Source organism: Cydia splendana, chromosome 17 (genome assembly GCF_910591565.1).
Source record: "Cydia splendana chromosome 17, ilCydSple1.2, whole genome shotgun sequence".
Taxonomy (NCBI): Eukaryota; Metazoa; Arthropoda; class Insecta; order Lepidoptera; family Tortricidae; genus Cydia; species Cydia splendana.
In genome coordinates, this window is record NC_085976.1 from 5,234,008 (window position 1) to 5,246,309 (window position 12,302).

At 35.1% G+C, this 12,302-nt stretch overlaps 1 protein-coding gene and 2 long non-coding RNA genes across 3 annotated transcripts in view; 2 read left to right on the forward strand and 1 right to left on the reverse strand.

Annotated features, from left to right (window-relative positions):
- LOC134798730 (ubiquitin-like modifier-activating enzyme ATG7) overlaps window positions 1-12,302 on the reverse strand; it is a 441,738-nt gene that overhangs the window by 245,050 nt on the left and 184,386 nt on the right. The gene's annotated exons all lie outside the window — the stretch shown is intronic.
- Window positions 1-12,302, forward strand: part of LOC134798737 (uncharacterized) — a 432,480-nt gene that overhangs the window by 52,503 nt on the left and 367,675 nt on the right. The gene's annotated exons all lie outside the window — the stretch shown is intronic.
- On the forward strand, window positions 3,815-4,876 carry LOC134799030 (uncharacterized). Its single transcript, XR_010145301.1, has 3 exons — window positions 3,815-3,881; window positions 4,108-4,187; window positions 4,796-4,876. It is a non-coding gene; the product is annotated as an uncharacterized LOC134799030 (long non-coding RNA).

Below are 12,302 nucleotides of genomic sequence, written 5' to 3' on the forward strand. Positions count from 1 at the left end.
GATCTAATTTATAGCAATAACATTGCAAAATTGTCTGATTTATTAAAACCAATTCACAAACAAAAAAATAAAAAATTAAAACAATTTTACTATGCGGGATTCGAACCCGGACCTCTAACATTTAAATCACATACTGTAGCCCACAGTCGAGACCATTAGGCTATCAGAGTGTTAACAAGCGTGACAAATTTAACAATCACATTTTTGAATTTCTTTTATTTTTATAGCATCCTACACATACAATGACTAAATACAACTTTTTTTTCATTATAATAAGCTCAAAAAGGAACGCAAATATCTACACATATAAATACAACCAAACTTCACGAAATTAATCGAGAATCATGTAGATAGAAAAATTAAAAGAGCATTTTATTAAAACTTTGGAACGTTAGAAAGATTATATATAAATCCTACATGCAGTATATACTGTGAACAAGCGATAACATTTTTTTTTTTATACTAAGATAACCTATAAAAGTACCAGGTTCGACAAAATTTTCTACTCACGTGTTAGATGCACATTCCTTGATAATAAGTACTATTTCCACCACTTTTTCACGTCACTGACTTAACTCACTGCACTATTTTAACATAGATTTACTACAAGAAAACACATAATTTTGTTTTGTTTACAAAATGCACTCGTTACTTGCGGCTGCAAAATGCACGTAAAATAACCCAATTTTCACTTGAATACGCGTTTGCATTTTTTCTGAACCTACTCCGGGATAGCATCTACATTTATTTTCGTCCGAAACATTGTCCATTCTATATTATCACTTCTTAATAACATATTCCGTCAAAAACAAAGTTATTTTGTTTACGACTCCGACATATTTTATTTTAACACGAATTTACCAGAAACCTGGTTCCAGTTTGTTAATATGCACTTCACTAAACCTCACTATGATTCTTATTTGTCTCACATAAGGAATTCCATTATTAAACCAATCTACAGACTCATTTTACGATTTCTTAAAATACAGCAACAATTACTCCGCGTATACAAATTCCAAGAACTGTCAAAAGTTTCAGAGACGTATTTTTCTTAAAGTTCTAAGATGCAAACAAAAACTTGGCAAACCACGTTTGTCTGTAGGAAAGGCGGCAAACTCGGAAATGTATGCCTGAAAAGCTGTCTTCCATCACAAAAACTTGAACCCCGCGCACCCCACTGAATTGAATTTTATTTTATTGATTTTTAGAATATATCGTTTTATCTGTAGCAATACAAAGGAATAAACCTAACTATAATCACAGAATAAATAACAGTACTACTATAATTCTTCATTAATTGTTTTTTTGTGAGTAGCAACACCATTACAGTTGTCATCCATTAACTTCCGATTACTATGATCTTCCACCTTAGATAGTAGGACCCTATAGACGCGATACACGCTCGCATCAGTGAAGGACAAAACATACGCAACTGCACGAGACTGTGACAAGGACAAACAATAATAGCGCTTTCGCTGCTACTCCTACTACCTCCTACAGTAGCGCCACCATTACGATCGTTATCTATTTACTTCCTAAATGTAAATCTAGTATATAAATATATGTAAATAAATGATTTTCCCACAGAAACAACTACATGTACTTTTAAGATTTATTAACAATGCTAAATAATCTTTCACTGCATAAATGAAATTGGCAATTTATTTATTACTTATTCTTAATATCAGACGAAATCGTTCGTGTAAGTTCGTTTCTACAAACGGGCCTCCGCGTGCTTTCGCAATGCGATGAAATTCAAAAACACTTTCTAACATTTTTGACAATACACCAAAATAGCCTACGTAATTTGGTCGGATTAATTTGTTTACCATAGAATGAATTGTAGTGAACTCAGTAAGTTTCCAATAATTTGCGTGAATAATGAAAAATTGAAACAAAAACCCTTATATATTATCATTTAAGTTTTTATTTTTATGTAGAATTATTTGAATGATAAAACGCATTTTTTACAATGTGAAAAACTAAGCAATCGATCTATTGATTGATCCAAACCATAAGGCCCCGTTCGCACGGCAGCTTTTTCAACGCGCGTTAAAAAAGCGTTTGAATGACACAAATGGATAACCATGTATGTATTCACACGACAGCGGTGGCGCTTTTTATCAAACGTTGTTGGATTTTCGACTTTAAGCCTTGGTCGTTAAATCGAATTTAGAGTGCAGACAGATTCAAGCGCTTTTTTAACGCGCGTTGAAAAAGCTCCCGTGAGAATGGGGGCTAAGCTATTCTAGACTGAATGTCCTACGACTTCTACATTTGGCTGTGTGAAATTTTTGTCTATGGCAATTTTACCAACTGTCAATCTCCTAAGTTCCGTTGAAAGTTGTATTTTTTCCTGCAAAAAAAATGCTTTAACAAATATCAAGGCAAAATTATATCACTGAGCTAAATTTAAAGATACTACGGTAAAAAGAAAGTCTCCGAGAGCGTCCATAATGATTTCCATCTATCGAAGAACCTACAAGACCAAGAAAATGGCATTCAGACCCTCACACGAATTTGCTTCTACTTATTTCATCAAACTAAATAGTCAGGGAACCTTTATTAGTGCCCGTATTTCTGATCCAGTGTACTTATTTATTTATTTATTTTACGTGCCTAAGTACAGACAGTGTCAGTGTGACAGTGCGAGTGAAATAAATACAAAGTTGGGAATCATTCCTTTTAGCAAGGTAAGGTTATGTTCTTGTTTCTTCTTTAAACAAGTTACTGCTATCGAGACCCTGTTAAATACATTTGAATATCACCAATCAGAAAATAATTGTTCGCAATTTGACCTACCTATCATTAAATCTATTTTTCTGACTGATCATATCTGTAAATGGCTAGCATTAGTTTCTTTACTTTCAACGTTCTACTTTATAATGCCGACGCCTAGTGGATTGTATTTCCTTCTTTATACTCTTTATTCAGTAACATAAAGACATTTCTTTTGGAAAACTGAAAGAGATCAAAGTAAAATCAGTATTTAAAAAAATTACTGGTTGATTTTCGTTTTACTCTGTCTAACATATCATTAGACCTCCACTACACTATATGTATTACAATAAGTTTTAAAAGCTATGTTTGATGTTTCAGTAAGCTGACAACTGCATTAAAATGATTCCCTGGTGATATACAAAACTGTTATTGAAGAGAAATAAGTTGAAATTATGGTGTGAAAAACTCCATTTGCTGATTTTGAAGAATGTTTCCTGACCCTTAACAGTAAGTATAACTACCCTGTTACCATATAAATACCCTTAGGCTTGCCCTTACTGTATTTGGAATTTTAAGTGTTGTTGTTCTAAAAGATGGTTCAACTAATTTTTTTTGAAATAAGTGCTTCTCGAACCTGGAAATGTAATATATTATAAAAATCATAACTATATGATAGTGTCAGCTAAAAATAAACTGGTTTCTTTACATGTTAATGACAACTGATGATGAATATGTATTTTTCTCTTGAAAATGATCCCGTAGTTGTCTGGTAACTTAAATAAAAATATGTGAACATAAACCTGGACCTGCCATAATTATTCCTGTTGTCGCAATAAACCTTACTGTTATGTGTAGACAATGAAGGTAGGTGTTGACTATTGTGTACCTACAAAGTAAGGTAGTTAGAAAAGGCAGTCTATCAATGTGAACCTGTACCAGTACATGTATGACGTATATGTGAGGTGTGCAATAATTGTATTGTATTGCATATGTGCTTCGACCCCTAAACTGTGAGTTATATTACTTACAATGTATGTTTCATTTTTTTGCAAACAAAACCAACTCGATGGCTGTCCGCTAACCGGTGACATCTAAGCTGATCGGAGCAAATTCCCATTGTTGCCTACAAAGGCTCCTCCGAGTGTTTCGACACTACCCTAGTAAGTATAACAGTAATTTCTAGACTTAATCCTACTTAGAAAATAAATAAGTTGAAATTTTTCCATTTGTTCTACAAAAAAAAAACTTAAGATTTTTATTTTTTCTGTTTTCTTAACTGTGAAGACCCTACCTGTAGTAAATAATAAACCCTGTTAATGAGACTTATAAGTAGATTTTCTTAAATATACCCTACTTTAGCTAAGTTTTCCATAATTCCGGTTCCAGTGTTACCCGGAGGCTGACTTTGTCCCGGAGTGTCAAGGTGCCTTCACTGTACTTCGACTGACTGCTTCCATTTATGAAAGGTATTTCATCTCATTATATAAATACATATCTCATTATAAACTAACCAACTCATGACTTATGTCTGACACTAATATTTCAAATGCCTGAGCGGAGAGTTCTTGATGACAGCGCGGTGAGTTGAAAACTGTGCTTAGCCTACATACCCTATTCTAATTCTGTTGACTTAAGTAAACTTAATCTAGCTTATTTGTGACTTAACTATAGAAGTATGTCCTGCAAAGATTCTCAAAGTTTTTTGGAATTTGAAAAATATGAAGTACTGCCTACTTTTGCATATTTTTACTATATCATTATATTGACGATAATATTGTTGAAATTCGGGAGAGCATATGTGATGCTGTACTCATTTAACCTGAAAACATCAGTAATAATACCATGAATTGCGACGAATAAATGATTATGATTGCGTACGTAACTGACAACCCCAGACTGGTTTTGTTGAAGTACCTACATATTTCATTACACTACACATGCATTAAAAATAATATCGCGCCCCCGCGAATGGATGTGTTAAGAAAAATGTTGACATATTGTCTAAAAATCTAAAGCTATTATTTGAACTGAATTTTCTAATATGTACTTGTCTAACTTATTTCAGACTACCAAGAACCCTAGACTGCTACTGATACATGAAGACCCCTGTTTGCTGGCTTCATCTCAAGAACTTTGCTGCAAAAATGGCTGCTGTTACTGCTACACCCAGAAAAACTACAGAACAAAAGAATCCTTCGTTTTACGTTTTTATTAGGTACCTATTTAGTATGCTAGCTTAATCAACTGTATACTATTTGACTGTACTCAGTACACGATTGAAAAGTACCGTCAGTAGAACAGTACTGTAATCCTAACTAACCTATGATGATATACCCACTTTATAGTACAAATATGCTTATGTATGCACACTGTTCGTCCAGGTGCTTCGCGCGTTACATATCCTAATCGATTTTAATGAAATTATTTGAGCAGATTCGATAATGAGTGAGGAAGCCCACACAAAGTAACTCGCTGAGGCTTTAACCAATAATGACAAAACAATAAACAGTAGGGTTCCGTACCGAAAAGTATGTAGATAACTTTTCTAACATGTGTATGTTCCACTAAATCTCTAATAATAAGTGTATGATGTACTATTACTGATTTTCATACATACCATACATTACTCAACCTGAGTATTCTCAACCTATTCAAATCCAAGCTCATACATACACATACATGCTTGTCTTTCCTATCTTATGGTAGCAAATGTACGATATTCGCATACAGTAACCAACCTAAGCTTATTTCTAGCATGTGTGGTTGTCACTCAGACGAACACATAGTAAGATTTGTACCTAACAAAACTATCTGTTCCTTAATACTATTCTATAAAAGTCAAGGCTATGGTAGGCCGTCAGATTTTTGGTGCGAGGCGCAAACGTGTCGATTATGCCTTTTATGAAATGGCAAAACCTACCTTGTACAAGAAAACGTACCGACGAGAACGGTAGATGGCAGCACCTGCCTTGGCAATCCACATGTGTACACATGCTTCCGATTCAGCCCACAAGACGGCAGACCCACCAAAGCGCACGGTCCCTATTATTTGTTCTGTAGGTTATAGAGTGATATTTTACCAGTAAACAAGCCGTCTAACAAAGATCTAACTCTTAAATCAACGCATGTGTACATCTATTATTTTTTTATGATATAGAAGGCAAAAGCAGACGAATGACTGATTTTATTTAATTATTTAACATCTTTTTGTTTTTATATACATGATTTTACAACGAATAAATGAAATGAAATGACTCGCCTGAAGGCAAATGGTTACCAACACCCCGCAAAAACAGAGGGTGGCAAAAGCGTTGCCGACTTTTAAGATGGGAAATAAGAAAGTCGCAGAATACGCCCCCTGTACCTTAGTATTTTGCATGTAAATGAACTATTACACGCCCCCAAAACTTTAGACTAAAGCATGACTTTTTACACAACTAGATATCTTGGCCTAGACTATTTTAGGTAATGTTATCTTATCTCTAGTCTATTAGTAACCCTGCCTACGTATGCTGCGTGGCAAAGACGCGGCTACTTCGAATCATGGACATTATTTGTATCTAAGTATGTATTTATTCATACAAGTATGTACTCGCCGCCAAGTACCCGCAGTACCAGCTGTGGATATGTGAAAAACTGACCCGAAAATATTTATTTATTTATTTCATTATTGTTATTGGTACCTGCAATGAACTAATTTCTTAACGAATCTAAGGCGCGAGAGAAATAAGTCTGATAACCGTAATAAGAGCTAATGTTATAGACATACACACATTCTACATGTACCTACTTTAATTTTGTTACTTTATTTTTCAGGTATCAATGACGCAAGAAGATGGATTTATAGTTGTGATGACACACATCTTTAGCTGAAAAATATGAAATCAAACCCTAATTACGGCGAGCAGTGAACGAGTAAAAATGTAGTACCAAACTCGTCAAGAGATGACGCCACCTCCGAGATAGAACACGCTAACGATGTGTCGACGTAGAATCGTGACGTCGGAGATGCAAATTTCAGATCGATTTTAATATGTTAGGAGAAGATTAATGCTTGCTGGCTTCGTAAGTGCATACTCCTGCTGAAGTTACAGAAGTTTCGTTACGTAAAAACTATCAGTAATTGTACATAGTGTTGTAATAAATACGCTAACTGAAATTACGTTGTTTTCGTCTACAGAGAGTAACCCTTACTACAATAGAATAATAAAGTAAAAGAAAAATTAGATAGATAATTTTTTTTAAGTAATAAAATTAATGTTTCATGACTTTTATTTAAAACACAACAGAATACGAATCCAAAAATAAGCATACCCACTCCACTTTCACGGTAACAAAAGCCATAAAGGCTACTTTTTACATAGATATATCTTAAAAAACCGTAGTAACCCCAGGTAACCTACATCCTGCGTCACTTTGGCTCCAAAATGTAACCCATTGGGGCTACTTTCTATTATTTATTTTTAGAAACCTCGGTATCCAAAATGAACCTAAAAGGAACATTTTAGATCCTGGTCACGGCACCAAAATGTAACCCATTGGGCTACTTTCTATTATTTATTTTTAGAAACCTCGGTATCCAAAATGAACCTAAAAGGAACATTTTAGATCCCTTGGTCACGGAACCAAAATGTACCCTCCCCAAATATATATCTATAAATACCCCCTTAATAAATACATATAATAAACCCCCCCTTAATGATTACCCCTATAATTTGGCCTTGTCGTGATCGTCTAGCTAGCAGTTAGGACCCCCTCGAAGTGAACCGCGGAAACCTAGATTCTTTAATGAGTAAAGCTAAATTTTGGACTCTGTTTTTAGATATTATTACCTACCTAGATTTTAATTAAAGAATATTTAATATACTAAAATAATTTATGACGTAGCTAGGAAATAGAATGAAACCGTTTTATTTAATTATAAGAATAGGAAATACTACGAGTTTTATGGCGTAATGTAAGTGTCATTAAAAGAACCAAAACAAGAATGATATTGAAGATATATGTAGCATATACGATAATTGATAATATAAATATAAAAATATTTGTTGATAAAATCCTGCTACGCCTATTAAGTCCCCGGGATAACATAGAAGTAGCACTCCTGAGGTAAGCTCATTTACTCCCTAGGATTTTAAGGATAATTACAGTTAACTATCAACTTCTAAGCGATGTGTGACTTATTCACACGTGCTACTCCGTATGCCCGATGCAAGTCTGGGAACTCTTAGTCCGATTACAAAATCAATCGAAACACCTAGCCTACCATTTTAGCCGGAAGGGCTATGACCAACACTTCGTAAGATAAGCGCACCTAGATGATGATGAAAAGAAGTGTCAAAGTATCCATCAGTCATCAAAATTACTAATCTTTTTTACATTCAAAAGCTAAGGATACGAATCCTTTCATCCCATTTCCCAGAACTAAGAGTATAAACAGTAAATCTGATTTTTAGAGGTATAAACGAAGTACTAAGTTTATTTGTTAAAAATTAAGCTTTATAAGACTAAGAATATCAAGACGAGTAGATATATTTAGCTCGAAACATCCTCTGGATTACTTCTGCCTGCCAAAGGGTCCCTAAAACAATCCTTTCTTCGATTTTCTATCTCAGAAAAGTCTGTGTTCCTAAACCCAGCTTGATATTAAAGAATTTGTTTTGTAAATACCTTAGAAACCTGATTACAATACCCAGTACTTCATTTCTACTCCAGAAGACCAGAATTGTGATAGATAACATTGAAATATTACCTTTTTACCCAGATAAATTAAAATATTAGGAGATTTTGACGATTAACCACCTTACCGCATGACTTAAAATAATGATACCATATTTGAAGTCCTTAAAAGGAGAAATATATACCAACTTAACAGAAGCCCCATATTTAGTGTGTGATTCTACCCTATTCCTAAACGTAGGCCCTAATCTAGTATATTCAAAGCATAGTTCGTTCTTACCATCGACCTAATGCTTTGTAATATACACAAGTGTTGTCCCTACGAGAAGCTGTAAGCGTTCGGCAGGCGAAACCGATAAGGCAACCTACAGGCCGGTGTTTTTGACCCCCCTTCCTACGCCCGCGGGCTAAGAGGTAGGAAGTAGGCCGCCCTATTCCGTGTATATAATCGCTCGATACCCTTAGCACACACCCGCACCAATCACAAGAGAAACTCTGCCACGACCTAAACTGTGAGATATGATATCAATCACGACAGAGTCCCGCCCTGCAACCAGCACAAGCACGTACCAATGCACCGAAATAGATAAATATATTTAAGCGGGGACCTAGCCTCAATTACTGCCGACTTCAGTGGGCCCAGATTACTCCGGATGACGCACACGTGACGTCCCCACATCCATCTAAACAGCTGGACTTTGAGACCAGTGAGATGCTCATCCCTTGTGCAAGTATAAAAGGGAATGCCAAGCTCTCTCACACTTGGAGCAAAAGACTCCTAACCATCCAATCCTTTGACACCGTTAGGCGGAGTGAATGCTTAGCTGGACAAACTGTCAGTCCAAACAATGATCTGGCTTTAAAATTAGCAAAAGGGTATGAGAATATCTAAGTTTACTTTTACAAAAAGAACCCCACGCAAAATAAAACAAAACCATGAAATTCCCTTAAACACTGCCATTCTGAATCCACGCTTTGTAACGGTATTGTACCCCCAAAGCTGAACCCAGAAACACAGTACCCACAGAAAACTTCACGATAAAACCCACACACAAGAAAGCAAAGAAACTCCGCCATAGTCCTAACTTAATTCCACAAAGATAGATATTATCTTCGTACAATCAAGCACAGACACACAATCTCCAAGCTTAAATTCACTAGGATAATTCCAGGTAAACCCAAACACAGAAAAAGTAGCAGAGAAACTTCACCCACCAGCGTTATGTACGCCCAAAGCCAGGGACATTGCTAGCCAAAGATTAGAGAATGAATAAGTCCGTAAGCAAGGCCCGCTCAGCCTTATATAATATCCAAATGGCGACAAACGTTTCAACGCTTCAAGAAGAAGAGTCATATATCCCCGTTTGTTTACTATTCGAAAGTGCTTATTCCCTGCATATTAATACTCATAATCGTTTAATGTTAGCAAGGTGGAGGCTATCAATGCAGTCATAAAAATAGCGACATGATCCTCTTAGAAGTAAAGATCTTAAATCCTTGTTTGTTTACTAAGTCATATGTCCCACTCATTAAGGCTCATAATCTGCCGAACCCAACGGAACCATACCCGAACAATACGATCATAAAACTGGCGACAGTATTCGAAATTCAAATATTTAAATCCTATTCTGTTTACATAAGCCTTATGTCCTACACTTTAACGTTCATAATCTATTAATGCTGATGAAGCTATTTTTCAACGATACCTACGCACACTAAAGCAACCAAAAGTATGTTTGAGTTAACATCTTTCCCTTTATGATTCCAAATATTGCGTCCGTACTGACGTATTTCATGTTTATTTTTATAATAATGTATTAAACATATAATAGAAGCTAATTATTTAATCATTGTAACCTTTTATCTACCTCACGCTTTTTGAATTTTGCGGTTTAAAACGATATCAGAACGTCACCGCGCTAACACCTGTCAATGTCAACGACCTCCCCTACTGTCAAATGTTTTCGCAAACAAATCCTTGTTATTATTTTGTTTTTACTAAGTTAATAAGCAATTAATTTAATCGTGGATACATATGATAAAGACTAGACTATGAAATCAAGTGCTTCGAGTTACCATTTTTAGAAATTTCAATGAAAACCGTGATGTAAACACACGACCGGCAAGGAAGCTCCCGGAAGCTTTCCTTCACCGCTAAAATGTAAGTTTTATATTGATAAATGAGCTTAATATTACGTAATAGGCATATGGCCAGTTACAACCTTACAACAAACTTTATCACAGTAGTTTCATTTCCCAACAGAATCTTTAGCAAATTTACACTTCGGATTAAATTTATTTGGTCAAATTATCATTTGGCATAATTTTACATTGTCAAATTGTACCTATTAAGACCAAAACTTATTTAGCAAACGTTTTTTATTGGCTAATATTATAGTCACTTACGCAATAGGCATCTCTTTTTAAAATGTGTACCTACCATTTTTGTTAGAATTTAGATTTAAATATCATTTCTACTCAGAATTACAAGATTTTCCATTTTTACTGCGAAAAAAAGCACACAATATTTTTCCTAACACTGCGGCAAGAAACCTCAAGTTCCCCGCAAGCGCTTAATTCCATTCAAACTAAGCAGCAACCTTTATCCAAACATTCCCATCTTAATGTAAAGCATGTTGTTTTAAAGTAATATTATATAAACATTATTCTCCACGGCTTAAACGGTAATATTAAACTCCTTAATGAACTGACCTACACGGAGTCAAAGCGTGCATAATTCAGATTCTAGCTTGAATAAGCCCTGAACAAAAGAGGTATTTTATGAAGAAGAACCACGCAGTACCTGACGACTTTTCGTTTTTATAAGTCTTTGGACGCCCTGTGACTTATGCCGGGTGGAGAGGATGGGATACTTTCCCTCAAATGTTCAGTCATAGTAGAACGTTTTACCATCAAAAACTATCTGAATGCCATTTGCAATGACAGTGTGGCAATGTTAGATATCATTTATGTCAAATTCTATTGAAATATGACATTTATAATGACACGCCACGCCCTCAAGTCGGTGTAAAGTTAGTTTAGACGGACTCTCTAAAGTCTAACTTATGGGTTACATTGAAATTTCCCAGAATAGGCTACTTTGGTGAGATTCATACCTCTACATTCAATTTGATTAAATTGTCGAAAGGGTTCCGCTTTCGCACGCATCTATATTATCTATAATGTCCGGTATATTATTGTCCCCTATTATATGTATGGGAAAATTATATTATTATTATTTTTCGAATCGTATAAATTAAGCCGAGAACTGGCGGGAGATTGCGCTGGATCGAGACAACTGGCGTTTACTCGTGACGGAGGCCATGACTCATTTTGGGTCGTTGCGCCATTAAGTAGTAGTAATACTAGTCGTAGTATAAATTAACTAAGTAATTAATATGAAATTACAGGTATTTTGGTCAGGCGCATTGCCAAAGCTTCTATTATTGACGAACTACTCAACAGTAGTTCTAAAAGTTAGGGCAATCAGCCTGAGAGGAATTTAATCTAGATATTCTAGACGTAATAAAGTTTCCCACGATAGTGAACGGGTGCTTTGCTTGGTTTTAGTATCCTACGATGTACCAATATAAACAGCAGTAACTATTTAATTAACCTTGTATCTACACTGTATTTTAGTTCTACGAAAGTCAAACTGATATACGTCTATTAACTATTTTAATAATTAAAAATTGTCCTTTTGTACTTAAATTAAATGGAAATCACGAAATTTTACATTATACAAAACCTTTTTATTTACCTACCAAAAAAATTATTACGGGTTTTATACGAATACCGGTATGTTCGTGCTAAATTGATATTGGTACAGTATATAGAAGTGCATCGAATACGAATATTCGTCTTCGCGGAATATCAATCATCGCTTTTATTACGAATTCGCC